Here is a 13,110-nt window from a genome sequence, read left to right on the forward strand (position 1 = left end):
GGCGGGGCTGCCCTTCCCTCTCGCCCTAGGACCACCTTTCCTTCCCGGCTCCGCCGCCGGCACGCCCGCTCCCCCTGCTGACCACGCTGCACCTCAAAGCCTTCCGCATCGCGTCTCCTGAGCTCCGGTGCGGCCCTTCCAGTCTCGCAGAAGCACCCAAGGATCCTAGAAAAAGGAAGGTTCAGCTCCCCGATGTCAGGCCATGGTGGGATCAGGGCCCAGGGACTTGGGTTGAAATCCACAGCCAGATATAATCTGACGGGGCAAAAATGGGGTAAGTCTTTGCGGGTGAGCTACTTTGTTCACCTTGTCTCCTGCCCACTGAATGGCAGAAGTCTAATGGGAACCCAAAAAAGAGAGCGATGGAAAAACAGAAGCTTCCCACGGCTGAGCGTGTTTGCCTTTCATTTGGGAAGAAGGAATTTTAAGAAATCAGATTAAGCCCCGGGTGTGGGAGACTTTAATGGTTAAGTATTTGCTGGAATTGGTCAACAAGGATGAACTAAAAGACCTGTTTTTGTGAAAGACACCGGGAAACAGCTGGTCAGTAAGAGTCAAAGAGAAGCTTTATAGGGCAGAATTTTAAAAGTACACGTTCAGGGGTACACATTCAAGCAGGTGTTGAGAGAAATGAGACGTGCTTTTGGGCACCTGGAAACGTGTGCTTCTCTTGAAACCTCAGGAAAAGGTGAATCTCCTCCCAGGGTACTAGCTCATTTTACAGGTATCCCCCCACTCGCCCACCCCCGCCCTTTGAGCCGGGGTCATCTCGCTGTGTAGTTCTGGCTGGACTTGTTTTAGAGATAATTTTGGGTTCTTTTTTTTTTTTTGGTACCAGGGATCAAACTCGGCACCCTTCACTTGTGAGGCAGGCGGTGGCACCACTGAGCTAAATCCCTGGCTTTAGAGCTAGATAATTTAACATTCTTTGAATGCTCTTAACCTGTTTTTTTATCTTCAGATTAGGTTCCTGCTGTTTACTTTCTCCTTTCAGCCAATGTATGGATTTACAAAATTCTTGAGGAATTTGGAGGAATACTGATATTGATAGTCTTCTTGGGTAGTTTAGACTGAGTCCTGGAAGTTGCATTCTTTTTAAAAGACAATTTTTAGCCCAGCCTGGTGGTGCTTGCTTGTAATCCCAGTACTCAGGAGGCTGAGGCAGGAGAATCTCGGTGAGTTCAAGGCCAGCCTGGGGTACATAGTAGCAAGACTCTGTGTCAAAACCAAAAAAATTTTAGTTGTGACTTTCTTTGTATATCATTATTTCTCCTCTCCGCACCTCAGTATGTGTCAGCACCTTAAAAATGTCTTTCTGGCTAGACAGGTTCACCCTCTATCAAAAGTTTGCGTCCGTATTGATCACCACTCCCTGGGGTCAGGGTATTGACATTAACAATGGGCTGCTGGATAACTGAGTACCATTAATTTATTGGAAGGGGGCCTGGGCAGAGGCCAGAAGTCACTCATACTAGATTGCCTCCCTGCCCTCATAAGTCACTCACTTATACCCTGCCCATATTCTCAAAAAAAGGGAGCAGCCAGCATTCTCAGAGAATAAACGTATAACCTGGTTAGGATTTACAGTATTTCTTTATATTTTAGTTATGGGCTGGATGTTTGTGGCCTCAGTTCTAGCTATCCTTATGTGTTATTTTGAGTGGGGCCCTTACAAGGTAATTAGATCTAAATAGGTCAGGAGTGTGGGACCCTGAGAATGAGAACAATACTCTTACAGGATGAGGAAGAGAGCAATCTCTATTTATGTGGCCTCCCATGGAGAAAAGGCCATGAGTGGACCCTTCAAGAGTTAGCTCTGTGTAAGCCAGGAAGAGGAGGGAGGCTTCCTAGATACCGAATCTACTGCCACCTTGATATTGGACCAACTTCCTATGTTTCACAACTGTTACAGAGAGAGGTTTATTCTCTAAGCCATCCACCCTGTGGCCCAGGCTGGCCATGCACTCATGGTGATCCTCCTGCCCTAGCTTTCCAAGAGCTGGGTGTGTACACTGTCATGCCTCCTTCAATTTTTTAAAGGTGTTTTGAGATCTCTTAGCTATCTTTTACATACATAAGGGAAGTCGGGTGTTTTTGTTTGTTTGCTTTTGAGACAGGGTCTCCAGCTATGCACTTCAGGCTGACCTTGAATTTACTATGTAGTTGAAACTGGCCTGGAATTTTAGTGATCCTTCTGCCTCAGTCTCCTGAGTGCTGGGATTACAGGCGTGCCCCACCACGCCTAGTGAAGGCAAGTTTTTGTATATCTTTGTGTTTTCCAAAATAATATGCATTGTACTGGCTCCCCCAAAAAATAGATTTTTTTAAAAAAGATAAGGATCAACAGGATAGATTAGAAGATGCAAAAATAGCTCTAACCATACTGAACCATCTTATCCTTGACAAAGGAGCCAAACACCTTTACTGGAAGAGAGATGGCCTCTTTAATAAATGGTGCTAGAAAACTTGGCTTCCCACATACTGAAGATTAAAAGAAGACCCATATTTTCAACATGCACTAAACTAAAATTGAAATGGACCAAAGATCTAAATATTAAAGCAAACATTAAATCTTCTAGAATTTAGAATAGGTAGAACTCTTTTAAGACATTGGTGTAGGCAAAGACTTTATGAACAAAATCCTAATCACATTGGAAATATCACAAAGAACCAATAAGTGGGATGCCATCTTACTAAAAAGCTTTTGCACAGGAAAGGAAACCACTAACAGAGTGAGTAGACAACAGAAAGAGTGGAAAAAATCATTTGCCAGCTCTTCCTCAGACAAAGGACTAATACCTAGAACAGGTAAAGAAGTAAAAAAAAAAGAAATCCCCCCGAATTTAAAGACCCAATACAAAAATGAGCAACTGAAATGAATAGACATTTCTATGACAAAGAAATAGAAACAGCAAATAAATATATGAAAAAACATTCAATATTACTAGTCATTCAAGAAATGCAATTAAAACGGCTGAACATCCGTCTCCAGAAAGAATGGCTGTTATTGCAAAATCAGCCAGTAACAAATGCTGGTGAGGCTGTGGGGAAAAGGACCCTTCTCCAGTGTTGATGGGAGTGCATCACATCACTGGTGTAACCACAGTAGAGATCACTGTGGAGATTCCTCAAAAAATTAAAACTAGAGCTAGTCCCCTTCTTGGAATCTTCCTAAAAGAATTACAAACATCATACCACAGTGATATATGCACACCCATGTTTATAGTGGCACAATTTGTAATTGCTAAATCTTGGAAACAGCCTCAAGGCCCATCAACTGATGAATGGATAAAGAGGATCTTTCTCTTCCTTCCTTCCTCTCTCTTTCTTTCGTTCATTCGTTCTTTCATTCGTTCTTTCTTTCCCGGGAATTGAATTCAGGACCTTGCGCTTATGAGGCAGGCACTGTGCTCCTGAGCTAAATCCCTGACCAGATTTTTCTTTTTTTGACACCGGGTCTTGCTTGGTGGTTCAGCTGGCCTTGAACTCACTATGTACGTAGCCCAGGCTAGTCTTGAACTAATGGCAATACTCCTACTTCAGCCTCCTGAATCCGGGATTACAGGAGAGTGTCTCCACACCTGGCTAATGTTTTTTGTTTTTTAAATACAGTGGAGTACCACTCTGACATAAAGAAGAATAAACTTGAGACATTTCTAGCTAAATGGATGCACCTTGTAACCCTACCGTTTAAGTGAAATAAATGGGACACACGTGTAAGTACCATATTGTTTCTTTGATGTGAGAAACCAGAAGTGCAAATAAGGACAAAAATGTGTAATAGGTATTGGGAAACGGAAAGAACGTGTTCAAATGAGAAGGGAGGGGTAGGGGAAAAGGAAAGAAGGACAAAAAAAATCAGAAAAAATGGAAGCAAAGCTTTTTTCTTTTAAATAAGGAGGGGGTGAAAGGTGTTAGGGACCTGACGCTGCCATCACAGGCTGCATTTTCCTGGTGCTTTTTGGCTCTTAAAAGACCTCATGCTCTCATCTTTAGTTTCCCTCCTGCAAGGCCGCAGTGGTCTGGAGAGGTTAAACCTGATTCTCCAGGACCAAACCCATAAAGGACAGCCCGGCCTGTGATAGGTTAAAGGTAGCCCGCCCCTCATAAATGAGCAATAGCCCAGCCCAAAAAGATAAAAGGACCTTCCTTTCTTCGGTCTTCTTCCCTCTCTCCTCTCTCCCTGACCTGCCTTCCCTGGTGAAATCTCCTGTCCGACCTCTCCATGTGTGGCCTAGTTGTTGAGTGTCACTGTGCCTCTACAAAAGGAGGGTAGGGGAATGGGAAAAAATGAAGAAGCAAGATATTTCATGTACAGGTACAAATTCTCTATGATGAATACTATTATTATATATCTAAAATGTACCAATAAAATAAAAAGTAAAAAATTTTAATTTATGAAATTATAGTATCTATCTTTAAGGGAGTTGGGTGTGGTGGGCCTGGAAGAAAAAATAAACAGATAAGCAAACAGGCCAAGTGTGGTGGTGCACACCTACAGTCTAGCACTGGGGAGGCTGAGGCAGGAGGATCCCGTAGTTTCCAGGTCAACCTGGGCTACATAAGGAAACCCTGTATCACTTTACAAACATAAACAAATACCAGACAAGCCTAGGAAGTAAACATACTGAGTAGAGATGTGAATAACCTTGGGTTACTTTGATTGTGTCCTGAAGTTGCAGTCTTCTTAAAAGTACAAGTTTAAGGGCCAGAGATTTAGCTCAGTGATTCCACTGCCTGCCTTGCAAGCACAAGGACCCAAGTTCAATCCCCGGTACCAAAAAAGGAAAACAAATGTACAAGTTTAAAATTACTATTTTCCTTGTGTCCGTTTGCTAATTTTTGTTTCTTGTATCCTACTTCACTATGCCAGAATGAGTGTGGCTTTGAGTATCTGGGCTGCAGACTCTATTTTAATGGGGTTCCCTGATTATGTCAGGCCCATGGAGGATGCTACCCCTCTTGGTAACTCACGGTGAACGAACAAGAGACCTTCTTCACTTCTGTGCAGCCCATTCTCCTCTGCCAGTTCGTGCAGCTGTTCCAGGGGAGTTAGATCCCCTCCTGCCTGCCACATTCCATAAGCAGTAAGTCCCAGGCTCTGCCTGAACTCAAGGGGCAGGGCTTGCATAAAGGTGCTGGGAATCAGTGCCACTGTGGGGTGCGTCTAGGACAGTCTGACTCGGGGTTCCAGGTGAGAATTGTTCTTCCTAAGTAAAAAATAGAACTGTTCTCACGGTGGTCAGAGTTTATTGTTTCAGCATTCGTTCATGCTGACCGCTCCATGAGCTATGCCTACTGCAGGTGTGCATGAAAACTCTGAAGGTTTAACAGAGGGCACAATTCAGCTAACCATGACAACTCTCGAGGGACTTTCCAAACTGGGTTATTTGTATTCCATCCTTTTTTTTTTTTTTTTTAAACTGAGGATTGAATGCCGCACCTTCACACTGAGCTACATCCAGTTCCTCTTTTAAATTATTTTTATTTTATTTTGAGATAGTGTCTTACTATGTCCCAAAGTTGCCCAAGCTGGGATTCAGTTTGTGATGCTTCCAGATTACTGGGATTACAGCTATGCACCAGTACATCTTGACAATTAGATCTTTTTGTTTCATTTTCTAAGAGTCTTACTGTGTAGTTCAGGGCGTCCTTAAACTCTTACACGGCCCAGGCTGTCCTCGAACTCATGAAAATTCTCCTGCCTCAGCCTCCCTAGGGCTGGCATTACAGGCATGTGCCTGGCCATCGTGTTCCTTTCAGTCCATCCCTGGAAAGATCACTCAAATGGAAAGTAGCAGAGAATGCTTATGCTCCATGAGATTGGCCTGTCTGCCACACTCCAACAGACTTTTCTGTCCCCTGGCTTCTTTGGTTTCCCAGTAAGACCTGGCAGAGGATCAAAGAACAGGAGAGGGAGGTTATTCCCCACTGTCCTTGGTGGCTACAACCTTCTACTAAGGCTGCTTCTTGTTGGGCTCTCTCTAGTTTTGGTTACCTCTCCTCTCTCCATTGTTTGTACTCAGCCCCCAGGGTACTGCATCATCGTTTCTTTCCTCATCAAAGTCTTGTACCCACCTTACAAGCACTCCCTTTACCACCTTGCCTCGGTTATCTCATGCACTACTGTCTGTCTTCTGCTGGGATCCTAGTAATATAGGGCGTATTGATACAGACAGCTAAATTAGAAATATTGTAGGCAGTCACAGGGCTGGGCCCTCAGAGTCAGGGCAGAGGATGAGACCGCATGGAAGCTGTGGCTGGAGGTGCAACTGAAGATTAAAATCACAATGGCCAGATTTGCATATTTTCCTAAGGGATGAACAAGCTTGAGGTCATTGGTACTGACATTTCTGTCTTTCTTGTATAGATAGACCATCATCTTATTGGGGGAGGGTCATCTTCTTCCATCCAGTAAGAATAAGAGGATTTAAGAGTAGAACTACAGATTATTGTTCTTTTGTGGTTTTTTTGAGACAGGGTCTCACTATGTAGTTGAGACTGACCTTGAACTCACTATGTAGCCCAGGCTGGTCTCGAACTCACAGTGATCCTCCTGTCTCAGCCTCCTGAGTGCTGGGAATACAGGCGGGCGCCACCACACCCGGCTAGGACTACAGATTATTGACCAAGGAAGGTGTGCCTTCCTTTTCTCCCAGGTTGCTAGCTGATCAAAATGACATCAAAGTTAATTTTGACTGTAATGCATATAGCTGTCTACATTCAGTAACTCAAAAAGTGTATATATAGATACATCTGTCTATCTATATAAGCTTTATTAGTTATAAATAAATTATTAATTGCTAAAACTTAGCTTTACAGATTAAATAAAAATTTGTCAAGATAATTAAGATATACCCCCAATAATCATTGCTAAATATGTTGTTATAAAATGTGTACAGTGGTTATCATCAAAAGGTTGAGTTCCAAGTACGTTATTGTGATGTGTTTATAATGGTCATCTTCAAAATATATTTTCTGTGGAAAACAAGGAATTATTTAAAAAAATTGTTTTGGTACAAGGCTATACTATAGGACATAAGGTTTCATATAATTATAATAATTGCCATCACTACTTTCCTGGTGTACAAAATGTATTCATGATTTCTGACTATACAGGTCCTCCAACATATTGTCTATGACAATAACCTTTTGATCCAGGTATTCGCCCTTCTCTTCTGCTCCACCTACTCATGGCTACAGGTACATTTGTAGGCCCACACACCTTCCTCAGATGGCATCCCGTCAAAAGGTAATAACGTAAGTAAGTTTCCTGGTGTTTTGTTTTTATGTGTTTTTAGAGGAAGTCAATACATTTAACAATGGCTATATTATACTAAGATACATATCTAAGTTTGTTGCAAAGATAATGTCATCATGAAGGTCATACTAAAATATTATTATTATTATTTTATCATTATTATGTGTGGCTCCTGATTCCAAGTTTTTTCTGTTAATATTCTACAGGAAATCAAATACTATAACAACCAGGATTGATAAAAATGCAGTCCTCTAACTCTATTTTAGATTCCAGGGTGCTTGCTATCCAGATAAAGTTATGATAGTTAAGCTCATTGCTCCTATCATATTAATGATGTCACTGATCTTCTCTTCTGTGTGTTCAACCACAAAAGGGCAGAGACCACACTAAAAGGTAATGGGCTAAGAAGACCACCAGTATTTTGGCCCTGGCCCTCCAAGGTCACCAAAGACCCAAGGTATGAAGAAACCTTTTCTACACCACCTTACACTTTGGTAAGTCACCCAACCTTCTGAGCAGGGAGATTTCTGGACACCAGTGGACAAATGTAATGTGTGCCAAAAGAGGATCACCAAGGGAAAAGTCTCCCACACTTTCCCTAAAAACAACTTGATCAAGCAAGGCCTTGACCCATCCTGACAGATGTCACTGACAGAGGAGCTGAGAGGCTCTATGCAGGGTTCCAAAATAATGCCTGAAGAGACTTAACTAACCTTGACAGATAGGATGAGGTTCATGTTGGTTAACACAAGTCCCACTTTAATTTGATCTTTAACACCCAGCAGGAAAGAATAACCAAAAGAGGCAGTCAAGGAACAGGCACTAGTGATAGACTTGTGAGGCCCACCACTCCCCCTCCCTATAAAGGGATAGATCAAGTGGTAAACCAGATAACCCAGTCTCAAAACAAGGCTACAACACCTGTTTAATACCACCCCCCACTATCTCCCTGTCAGTATCTCAGATTGTTGGATCTGTGTGTCTGTTTACCCCCGCGCACCCACTCCAACTCCCATCCCCCTAGATTTTAACCTGTCTCAAATACTGGCAATTTATCTAGTTCTGGGACCCTTCACTATGGGTCCCCATTCCCTACACAAACTACTAACCTGACATGCATGGGACAAAATGACAGCATCACTTGCCTTGCTTGCTCCCTCTTTATCTCAGAAGAGCATCCGATCTGCCTGCCCAATGGTCTGTACTTCATATGTAATCAAGAGGCATTCCGAGGCCTCAAATGATCTGAAATATCCTGTTGCATAGCATTTCTCAGCCCTCCCTTGACCATCTATACCAAATCCGAGGTGTTTGAAAGGATCCTCCCATGGTCAAAGGTCAACAAGAGAACGGCCTCCTCCTGGTCCCCTTTTTGATGGAAGTGGGGTCCTCACTGTCATGGTGATGGGTATGGCAGGTATTTCTACATCCACACATTTCTACCAGGCCCTGTCCGTAGAGATTTCAGAAGACATGGACAAAATAAGCCAGTCCTTAAATACTCTATAAGATCAAATAAATTCTCTAGCAGCAGTTGTGTTCTAAAATAGGAGGGCCCTGGACATGCTGAGAGCGGCCCAAGGGGGAACAGGCCAGGTGCTAGGTGAAGAATGCAGTTATTTTGTTAACCAGTCAGGGATTGTTAAAGAATTACCGCAGTGTGTGGAAGAGTGAAAGAGATGATGGAATTCTTGGGGAATAGACCAGAGCTCTTCCTGGCTTCCCCAAATTATGCCTTGGCTACTTCCCTTGTTGGCCCACTGGCTTGAATAAGTCTTTTAATCATGATAGGGCCCTGTCTGTTGAGCTGTTTTCAAAATGTCTTGCAGGAAAGCATGAGGGCATTTACCAAGCAGACGACAGTCACAGAATTCATCATGGCACTTTCCTTTGTTCAGAGATATCCTGGCAGATTGTCCCTACCATAAAGCCTTGTAGTGGTTCCGGTCTGGTCTTGGTTTTCGGCTTTTTTACCTGACATTTGTTGCTGTTTTTTTGTCCTTAGTAGTTTTTTAAAGGAACCAACACATTGCAGGGTTCACTCAAATTGGAAAGGAATTGGTAGGGTAAGCAGAAAGGAAAGCATTACGAGCCAGGTAATCACTTCAGTTTTAAAATCTTTTTTTTCTTCAGTACTGGTGATGTAAGGGGAATAGATGTAACTCCCAAGTGTGAGTTTGTGAGTTTGTGTTTTCTTTTTACTTTTTTTTTTTTGCTTTTTTGAGACAGAGTCTCACTACGTAGCCGAGACTGATCTGGAACTCACTATGTAGCCCAGGCTGGTTTCGAACTCACAGCGATCCTCCTGCCTCAGCCTCCCAAGTGCTAGGATTACAGGCATGTGCCACCATGCCCAGCAAGTTTGTGTTTTCTAAAATCAAAGAATGAATTCTAGGAATAACAAGTTTACAGTAGGAAAACTTTACGGAGAGAGAGAGATGGCTTCTGCCTAAGAGAGACAGAGGAGGGACTGGAAAATGGATTGGCTGCTCACCCAACTTCTCATAAGTCTTTTATGGAGCCAGGTGTGGCGGCACACGCCTATAATCCTAGCATTTGGGAGGCTGAGGCAGGAGGATCGCTGTGAGTTTGGGACCAGCCTGGACTACATAGTGAGTTCTAGGTCAGTCTCAACTACATAGTGAGACCCTGTCTCAAAAAAACAAAAATAAAATCAAAAGTCTTTTATGGGACAAAACCTAGAGGTGAGGTGGGTTCAAGGTGGCACAAAACTATGGTCAATAAGATGGCAGTAAGTATAGTTGCATAGGTAATATTGATTAAATGGGGGTCGAATGGGAAAGCAAGTCACATAGCAAGCACACAACGATTTGCAGTAAGGGCTGGTCAGGGATATTTCTTGGAAAGGCTGGGTTAAGATCCGCCCCCAAGTGATTGATACCTATTCAGAATAGCAGTCACTGCTATTCACCCCTAATGGAAGCACGAGGATGTAATAGTTTCTCTTCTTTTATAATGTTGGCCTTCAGTGAATGTGTCTTGATGGTCCTCCATGGCTTTATTGGATTTTGTCCTCCATGTTGGCTTTAACTGTTCTCCATATTGGCTTCTCAAGGGCAGTCCCTGTCTAACTGCCTACAAGATATCTAACTTAGTAATTTTACATTACCGGGCTTTGAACTCAGGATTTTGCACTTGCTAGGTGGGTGCGGCACCTCTGAGCTAAATTCCTGGGCCCCTAGCATTTTTCTCTCTCTTTTTTAAAAATATAAGTGTAAATAAAGCTTTATCATCTAAGTACCCACATGTTGACTCAATCTCTACTGTCTTATACCACAAAATACAAGATATTGTACTAATTTCAGCAATTAGTTGAAGATACATAGTTAAGAGAATTTTGGATTCAAAGTCAATCAGAGTACCAATTTAAAGATAATTTTCGTAAACATTTTGATAAAGGCCGTAGGAACATTTGTCATATTGTTCAAACGCTTGATAGTAAAGACTTCTGATGAGACCAAAGGGGTCACACAAAATCAACAGAATCTTAGAAATAAAGCAAATATGACTATATACAACCGAAAAAGATCACATGAAGCACCTCACGTACAATACAAACCTAGATTAATAAATAAAGGAAACAGGTGACTGCACCCTGAGAGAATATTCTGTTCCTGTTGGCCTGTTCACAGTCTCTTCTGAGACTCCACTGCCACTCCTACCTGGGCAAGTCTAATGGTGCGGCCATGAAGTTTGTAGCCATCTTGCCCTACTAATGCCACGGTGCCAGGCTGCGCCCCAACACCAGCTGGCACATGACAGATGAGTTCATGTTCCTGCGGATCGTATTTATCACCAATGGGAGCCATCTTCTCCAGACCATGCTTAGCAAATACGCTTTTCAGCTTTGCTTCTAGAAGTGACAGCCCTCGGAAGACTTTCTCCACTGTGAGCTTCTGGTCCCCAGCCTTTGTTTCTTCAGAAATGCACTCAGTAGTCTCCAAAATGTCTACCACCTCCACCAAGTCCTTACAAAAATTTGGATTCCAAATATCTTGGCATCTTCCACACATTTCTGGGTTCATCTCCTGATGTTTTCACAATCAGCTACAGCTCTCTGGTATCTCAGTGTTAAATCCCGGACTTCCTTCTCTAGTTTAACAGCTTTTATTTTTTTGGTTTTTTGAGACAGGATCTCACTATGTAGTTGAGACTGATCTGGAACTCACTATGTAGCTCAGGCTGGTCTCGAACTCACAGCAATCCTCCTGCCTCAGCCTCCTGAGTGCTGGGATTATAGGTGTGAGCTACCATGCCTAGCTAGTTTAACAGCTTTTAATTTTAAGGCTCGTTCAGCAAGAGAGGGCCCAAAGTCATCAGGAGGGTCCTCAGAACTGCAGTTCTCACCAGCAGTTCTCTGGGTGGCAGTGCTGAATGAGTGCAGCCATCCCCTGCCCTCTGACTCGGTACTGGAGGCCAGGAGGTGCTGCAACCGCTGCCGGACCGCCCGCAGCAACCAAGCGTCCATGTTCCAGACCTGAGAGGACCGATGGGGTGGGAGCGCACTCTCTCTTTTTTATTGGTACATTGTAGATATACGTAATGATCACGTTCATTTCAGGAAATTTGTTCCTGTCTGTCTGTCTGTCTGTCTGAGACAGGGTCTCACTAGGTAGCGCAGGCTGGCCTTGAACTTACAACGATCCTGCTCCAGGGTCCTGAGTGCGGGACTACAGGCGTGCACCGTCAAGCCTGCTATATCTTGCTTCTTTTTTCCACTCCTCTCCCCTCCCTTCAACTCTCTTCCCTCCTTATTCACAAAAGCTTTGTTTCCACTTTTTCCCTCTATTCTTTTTTCTTGTCCCTTCCTTCCTTCCTTCCCCCTCCCTTGTTCTTGTCATTTTATTGTAGAGCTAAAATAATGAGATATGCTGCAGGCAGTTAGGGCCAGGCCTTCAAGGGAGTCACTACAGAAGATAATTAAAGCCATTTACTGAAGGTCAGGGTTCAAAAAAGAGGAATGACTATAGCCACACACTTCCCCTAGGGATGAACACTGGTAATTAATAATCTAAACAGGTATCAGTCACCTGGGTGGAGGAGTAAGACCTTACCCATCCCTTTCTGGAAATCCTTGGTTCTTGCTGGAGTTCTGTACGCGCTTGCTATGTGACTTGTTTCCCCATTTAATCAACAGTACCTAAGTGACTGACTGTACTTATAATCGTATTGGTTGACCATGGTTTTGTCCTACCTCAGATCTTCCTTGTGATGACTTTCCATTTGTTCCGGGAATCGAACTCTGGTCCTCACGCTTTGTGATTTGTGAGGCAGGCAGCAGAGCCACTGAGCTAAATCCCTGGTCCTTCCATTTGATCTTATCAGTTGACTCTAGTTTTGTCCCACTTTGTACTCACCTCACCTCATAGCTTTGCTCCATTAAAAAACCCTTGAGAAGCGGGTCCTGAGCAACCCACTTTCTAGGTGTTTCTCCTGTTCTTTTCAGGCAGGAGCTGTCTGACCCTCAATAAATATTTCCTACTCTTGCAGGATGTGGTGGTGCTTGCCTGTGATCCCAGCACTGGGGAGGCTGAGGTCCGTAGATTTCTGTATTTGAGGCCAACCTGGGCTGCCTATGAGTACAAGGCCAGCCTGAACTATGAAGTGAGACCCTATCTCCAAAAAAATCCCCACTCTTTATATCCAGTGTTCCTAGAATTCGTTCTTTGATTTTTGAGGACATAAACTTGGTGTTTCAGATATTTCCTGGGTTAGGAGTTAAAATATTTCCCTTATTTAGATTATTTTCCTCCATTCGATTATTTAGAGATCCAAATACTGCGATGCCCAATCTGGCTTCGTTTGTGTAAAGTTGAGTAATTCCAGGT

The 13,110-nt window shown here is 43.3% G+C and overlaps 1 pseudogene; it reads right to left on the bottom strand.

The window, feature by feature from the left end:
* Positions 1 to 10,908: 10,908 nt before the first annotated feature.
* On the bottom strand, positions 10,909 to 11,750 carry LOC104862544 (annotated as a pseudogene).
* Between the last annotated feature and the right edge of the window lie 1,360 nt (positions 11,751 to 13,110).

This window comes from Fukomys damarensis, unplaced genomic scaffold (genome assembly GCF_012274545.1).
Source record: "Fukomys damarensis isolate Sample0158 unplaced genomic scaffold, DMR_v1.0_HiC HiC_scaffold_17, whole genome shotgun sequence".
Taxonomy (NCBI): Eukaryota; Metazoa; Chordata; class Mammalia; order Rodentia; family Bathyergidae; genus Fukomys; species Fukomys damarensis.